The sequence below is a fragment of the Ovis canadensis genome, chromosome 8, assembly GCF_042477335.2.
Source record: "Ovis canadensis isolate MfBH-ARS-UI-01 breed Bighorn chromosome 8, ARS-UI_OviCan_v2, whole genome shotgun sequence".
NCBI lineage: Eukaryota > Metazoa > Chordata > Mammalia > Artiodactyla > Bovidae > Ovis > Ovis canadensis.
In genome coordinates this window covers 31,063,663-31,071,293 of record NC_091252.1, presented here as the reverse complement: position 1 = coordinate 31,071,293, position 7,631 = coordinate 31,063,663, and positions in this window count along the sequence as shown.

Below are 7,631 nucleotides of genomic sequence, written 5' to 3'. Positions count from 1 at the left end.
ATGTCTGAATCTTTGCGACCCCATAGACTGTAGCCTGCCAGGCTCTTTTGTCTACGGGATTTTTCAGGCAAGAATAATAGAGTGGGTTGCCATTTCCTCCTCTGGGGACTTGTGAAAATGACCTACTTGCAAATAAATTTAAAACCCCATCAAAATCAGCTGCTGCTCTAAACAATAAAATTTAGCAGCTATAGTGTTCTACAAAGATTTAACTGTAGCAATTGAGCGGATGAACAAAGATGCCCGTAAGAAGCTAAAACTTTCTACAGAATGCTATGTTTTAAGTTAATCTTTTGGCAAATTTTGCATTACTTGCTTTATATCCGTATTTTCTTCTCCCCAGATCTTTATAACATTAATATTCCTTGGAAAAGAGCCTACTAATATTGTAGTTTCTAGTACTCCTTGGCACATTGACAAGTATCCCAAATGCATGTGCACAGATGTGCAGAAATCAGGGAAGTCATATGGTTTTCCTTGCTATTGTGTGCAGCTTCAATTCTTCTAATGAGTTAGAAGATCTAACAAAGGTGAATGATGCTTGATGTGTAATGATTTGTATGATTTATAAATGATTTATACTCGCTGACTGCATGGATATTGATAATCAGACATCTCACGCAATGAGGACCTTGAGAAAGAACCTAGTCTTGTATAGGGGAGGGAGTTCAGTCTTACGGGGGTGAAGTGACTATTCAGTTCAGTCGCTCAGTCATGTCCGACTCTTTGCGACCCCATGGACTGCAGCACGCCAGGCCTCCCTGTCCATCACCAACTCCCAGAGTACTCAAACTCATGTCTACTGATGGTGATGCCATCCAACCATCTCATCCTCTGTCATCCCCTTCTCCTCCCGCCCTCAATCTTTCCCAGCTTTGGGGTCTTTTCAAATGACTCAGCTCTTCACATAAGATGGCCATTGTGACTACTGGGTTCACACATATAGGAAGTGGGAGAACCAGAACTTGATTGCATCCAGGCGTTTTGACTTAAGTCCAGTACCCTTTCGACTATAGCACTCAAAACTATGTTAAGATTCCCTTAGCACATTCTACTCACAGTGTCTCGAGTGGTAATAGGTTCAATAAAGTATCAGTATTCATCTGCTTGGGCAGCTGTAACAAAATCTCACAGGCTAGGTGACTTAGGTAACAGAAACTCTGTTCTGGAGGCTAGAAGCCCAAGGTCAAGGTGTTGTAAGGGCTGGGTTTTGGTGAGGTGTCTCTTCCTGATTTGAAGAGGACTGTCTTCTCACCGTGTCCTCACGTGGCTTCTTGTCTGTGTGCACACACATGGGAAGAGAGAGATCTCTGACATCTCTTCTTCTTCTAAGGACATCAGTCCTATTATATTAGGCCCCACCTTTGTGACCTCAATTAACAGTAATTAAGGGCTTCCCTCTTAGCTCAGTTGGTAAAAGAATCTGCCTGCAATGCAGGAGACCTGGGTTTGATTCCGGGGCCAGGAAGATCCCCTGGAGAAGGAAATAGCAACCCATTCCAGTTTTCTTTCCTGGGGAATCCCAGGAACAGAGAAGCCTGGCAGCCTACAGTCCATGGGGTCGCAAGAGTCAGACACGACTTAGCGACTAAACCACCACCACCTCCCTAGAGGTCCTGTCTCCAAATACAATCACATTGGAGGTTAAGGCTTAACATATGAAGGAAACTTGGGGACACAATTCAGTCCATGAGAGTATTTATTCAACTTTCTATCTACCTACCTACCTACATATCAATTTATCTCAATTTCTGACTCTTGATTAAGTTTGTTGATGAATTAACATAAAAAAGAAAAGGCTAGAAGGTTGAAAGGCCAAGAAAGGGAAATTCTAAGGCCCAATTATTACACATTTACACTTAGTGTACACATTTTAAAAGATCAGAAAATTATGGATAATCATGGAAAATAGCTAGTGACCAGGACTGAGATATTAGATGAGTGAAATTGGGAAGGAAAGATGAAATATGGAATATAAGAGACTGCTTCAACTGGAAGGTGAATGTAAATGGAGTTGGACAAGGGGTGGTCATCCTAGCACAGGGTACATTCAATGCCTAGGAGAGAATTACATGGTATATGAAGGTAGATAAACTGTCAGAGACCAGTTTTTACTCTGTTAATTTTCAGTGCCTGTTTCCTCATGCATAAGATGGGGATTACATACAACCTCCCAGAATTAGTTCTTTCGAATTAAACCTAATATATGGAAGAAAGATATTTCCATAATTTGCAAATCTGCCTCTCTCTACAAATGGAAACCTTGCTCTGTACCCCAACTGTCAGTCATATGGTGGCATTTGTAAATGGCATCCGTCCATGAGGGCTTTGCAGTGGCCAGCATGTATCCATAATGCAGGCCCTTCTCTTCCCTCACTAAATCCTCCCAACAATTCAAAACACACCTGTTTAGTCCTATCAAGCCTCAGAACCAAGCCGCTCACTGCCCGATCACACTCCTCCTACTGGTTGCTCCCTCAGTAATACAAATCATGGTGGCAGCCTATATAAAGCCTATTTAAAGGTGCAATTTTGGAGAAGGCGATGGCACCCACTCCAGTACTCTTGCCTGGAAAATCCCATGGGCGGAGGAGCCTGGTGGGCTGCAGTCCATGGGGTCACGAAGAGTTGGACATGACTGAGCGACTTCACTTTCACTTTTCACTTTCATGCACTGGAGAAGGAAACGGCAACCCACTCCAGTGTTCTTGTCTGGAGAATCCCAGGGACGGGGGAGCCTGGTAGGCTGTCGTCTATGGGGTCGCACAGAGTCGGACACGACTGAAGTGACTTAGCAGCAGCAGCAGCAGCAAAGGTGCAATTTAATGCATCTGGTAAGGGCTTGACTGTTCTTGGATGAAAGACCAGTCTCCCACTCAACCCTTGGGGAAGGCGGTGAGAAGTTCATCCTAGTTTGGAACCTGAGAAGGAAAGACTGAAGTGAATAATCTGAAAATGAGGGAAAGAGGGCACCAGTTTCTCCTTTCTGACACACACTCACAAGGTCACACGTGAATATACTGCGTTTTAGCACAGCTGATATTTTCATTCAGGACCATGTCTAGTTTCTACTGTGAATTGCTTAGAATTCATAAACTTTACAGTTTTTCCTCTCAGACTTTATAAATTTCCATTATGCCATATGTGTAATAGCAGGAAAGTGTAGACTTGCATTCTTTTGATGTGTAGGATTTCAGTCTATGCCATGGCAAAGGGGCTCACGAGTCTTTTCAAAAATCTTTGGTTCAGTTACATCTGTGAATGCCTCCCTCACTTCCAAAGCAGGAGACTCATGGAGAAACTGGTTTGAGACGGGAACTGTGTCCTGGTTTTAGACAGGAACTAGGGCTTTCCAGGTGGCTCAGATGGTCAAGAATCCACCAGCACGGTGGGAAACTGGGCTTCAATCCCTGGGTCGGGAAGATCCCCTGGAGAAGGAAATGGCAATGCACTCCAGTATTCTTGCCTGGGAAATTCCATGGACAGAGGAGCCTGGTGAGCTAAAGTCGATGGGGGTCGCAAAGAATCAGACATGACTGAGAGACTATCACACCCACACACACACACGTTTTCAAGGCTGATGCTGAGAAAACCCTTCTTCCTCTGAAAGTTGCTCAGTCGTGTCCAACTCTTTGCGACCCCATGGACTGTAGTCCATGGAATTCTCCAGGCCAGAATACTGAAGTGGGTAGCCTTTTCCTTTTCCAAAGAATCTTCCCAACCTAGGGATTGAACCCAGGTCTCCCACATTGCAGGTGGATTCTCTACCAGCTGAGCTACAAGGGAAGCCCAAGAATACTGGAGTGGGTAGCCTATCCCTTCTCCAGATCTTTCCGACCCAGAAATCGAACCAGGGTCTCCTGCATTGCAGGTGGATTTTTTACCAGCTGAGCTATCAGGGAAGCCTCCTCCTCTGAAGGTGTCCTTTTCTTTCTCTAAAGGTTTGTTTGTTTGTTTTATTAGATCCCATCATAAAAAAAATGCTCTGGTATTGAGGCTGTAGCCAAAAATATTCCTTCTCATAAAACAGCCATGCGTGTGTGTGTGTGTAGGTGGTGAAGGTTGGATATGGGCATCCATTGACATTTGACTGTTTCATCCCTTTTATATATAGGTTATATAGAATTCACCAGCCCTGAGAAACTGAATAATAATAGTAATTTTTGTAAAGTTCTAGCTTAACCAGGCAGAGAAGGCAATGGCACCCCATTCCAATACTCTTGCCTGGAAAATCCCATGGACTGAGGAGCCTGGTGGGCTGCAGTCCATGGGGTTGCTAGAGTCAGACACGACTGAGTGACTTCACTTTGACTTTTCACTTTCATGCATTGGAGAAGGAAATGGCAACCCACTCCAGTGTTCTTGCCTGGAGAATCCCAGGGACAGGGTAGCCTGGTGGGCTGCCATCTATGGGGTCGCACAGAGTAGGACACGACTGAAGCGACTTAGCAGCAGCAGCAGGAGTCATGGCTCAGTTATATCATTCATTACTTGGTTAATTAGATATTTTACTCTTCAGTTCAGTTAAGTCACTCATTCATGTCCGACTGTTTTGTGACTCCATGGACTGCAGCATGCCAAGCTTCCTGTCCATCACCAACTCCCAGAACCTACTCAAACTCATGTTCATCGTGTCAGTAATGCCATCCAACCATCTCATCCTCTGTCATCGCCTTCTCCTACCTTCAATCTTTCCCACATCAGGGTCTTTTCAATTAAGTCAGTTCTTCACATTGGGTGGCAAAAGTATTGGGGTTTCAGCTTCATCATCAGTCCTTCCAATGAATATTCGGGACTATTTCCCTTCAGGATTGACTGGTTTGACCCTCTTGCAGTCCAAGTAACTCTCAAGAGTCTTCTCCAACACCACAGATCAAAAGCATCAATTCTTCAGCTCTCAGCTTTCTTTATAGTCCAGCTCTCACATCCATACACGACTACTGGAAAAACCATAGCTTTGACTAGATGGACCTTTGTTGGTAAAGTAATGTCTCTGTTTTTTAATATGCTGTCTAGGTTAGTCATAACTTTTTTTTTCAAGGAGCAAACATCGTTTAATTTCATGGCTGCAGTCACCATCTGCAGTGATTTTGGAGACCCCAAAAATAAAGTCTGTCACTGTTTCCATTGTTTCTATTTGCCATAAAGTGATTGGACCAGATGCCATGATCTTAGTTTTCTGAATGTTGAGTTTTAAGCCAACTTTTTCACTCTCCTCTTTCGCTTTCATCAAGAGGCTCTTTAGTTCTTCTTCACTTTCTGCCATAAAGATGGTGTCATCTGCATATCTGATGTGATTGATATTTCTCCTGGCAATCTTCATTCCAGCTTGTGCTTCATCCTGCCTGGCATTTCGTATGATATACTCTCTGCTGCTGCTGCTGCTGCTGCTAAGTCACTTCAGTCATGTCTGACTCTGTGCAACCCCACTGATGGCAGCCCACCAGGCTCCCCCATCCCTGGGATTCTCCAGGCAAGAACACTGGAGTGGGTTGCCATTTCCTTCTCCAATGCATGAAAGTGAAAAGTGAAAGTGAAATTGTTCAGTTGTGTCTGACTCTTTGCAACCCCATGAATTGCAGCACACCAAGCCTCCTTGTCCATTACCAACTCCTGGAGTTCACTCAAACTCCTGTCCATAGAGTCAGTGATGCCATCCAGCCATCTCATCTTCGGTCGTCCCCTTCTCCTCCTGCCCCCAATCCCTCCCAGCATCAGAGTCCTTTCCAATGAGTCAACTCTTTGCATGAGGTGGCCAAAGTACTGGAGTTTCAGCTTTAGCATCACCCAGGACTGATCTCCTTTAGGATGGGCTGGTTGGATCTCCTTGCAGTCCAAGGGACTCTCAAGAGTCTTCTCCAACACCACAGTTCAAACGCATCAATTCTTCGGCACTCAGCCTTCTTCACAGTCCAACTCTCGCATCCATACATGACGACTGGAAAAACCATAGCCTTGACTAGATGGACCTTTGTTGGCAAAGTAATGTCTCTGCTTTTCAATATACTATCTCGGTTGGTCATAACTTTCCTTCCAAGGAGTAAGCATCTTTTAATTTCATGGCTGCAATCACCATCTGTAGTGATTTTGGAGCCCCCCAAAATAAAGTCTGACACTGTTTCCACTGTTTCCCCATCTATTTCCCATGAAGTGATGGGACCAGATGCCATGATCTTAGTTTTCTGAATGTTGAGTTTTAAGCCAACTTTTTCACTCTCCTCTTTCACTTTCATCAAGAGGCTTTTTAAATCCTCTTCACTTTCTGCCATAAGGGTGGTGTCATCTGCATATCTGAGGTGATTGATATTTCTCCAGGCAATCTTGATTCCAGCTTATGCTTCTTCCAGCCCAGCGTTTCTTATGATGTACTCTGCATATAAGTTAAATAAACAGGGTGACAATATACAGCCTTGACATATTCCTTTTCCTATTTGGAACCAGTCTGTTGTTGCATGTCAAGTTCTAACTGTTGCTTCCTGACCTGCATATAGGTTTCTCAGGAGGCAGGTCAAGAGGTCTGGTATTCTCATCTCTTTCAGAGTTTCCCACAGTTTATTGTGATCCACACAATCAAATGCTTTGGCATAGCCAATAAAGCAGAAATAGATGTTTTTCTGGAATTCTCTTGCTTATTACTATGAAACATAGTGACCTATATTTCAGTATTCTATATTACTTAGAAATTATCTATGGAACTCAAATGGATTCATCACTTAACCCTATTTAATATTATTTCCAACTGCTGGAGTTAACTAAGAGTCTTAGAAATTCTATTTAAAATGACACACTAAATGCTGACATAGTAAGTTCATCAGAATTTATATCCAGCTGACCCTTGAACAACATGGGTTTGAACTGTGTGGATCTACTTCGATGTGGATTTTTTTCAACAAATATATACAGCAGTCCACGACTGGTGGTTGGTTCAATCCACAGATGTGGAACTATGGAAATGGAAGGCCAACTATGGGACTTGAACACTGTCAAATTTTGGTTTCCATGGTAGGTTCCAGAACCAATCCCCCATGGATAGTGAGAGATGACTTGAGTTCTAAGTTTACATTTTTCCTGATTTCCACCTTATGTGGTGGTAAACTTATCTAATCAATAACATGGTATAAAAAGTTCAGGAAGTTCAGATTAACTAGTCTCTTTATGAGAAGACAAATACAGGGAATAAATTTACAGATTAAAAAAAAAATTCCAAACTGTCAAAGGATAATTTCCCCAAGGATTTTGGATTCCTGTATAAAAATGATTATGATTTAGCAGTTTCTCTGAGAAAGTGATTTTTTTCCCCCTTCAAAAGCTAGTACATAGTTCACTTTCTTTATGTTCTGGAAATTCTAGTAATATTAGATATATGTAAGTACTTCTTAGCCTCTGTAAACCAATCAGAATAAAGCTCCTTTTACTTAAGATAGTTTATGATTTGAGTCAGGTGTTGGCCAACTTTTCATGTAAATGACCAGAGAGTATAAATTTTAGATGTCGTGGCCCATATGGTCTCTGTTGCAGCTATTCAACTCTGCCAGAGATGATTCATAAATGAGTGGACATGGCTACCTTCCAATAAAACAACAATAAAAATGGTGGTAGACTTCCAGTTTACAGTTCAGCATACAAGGCAT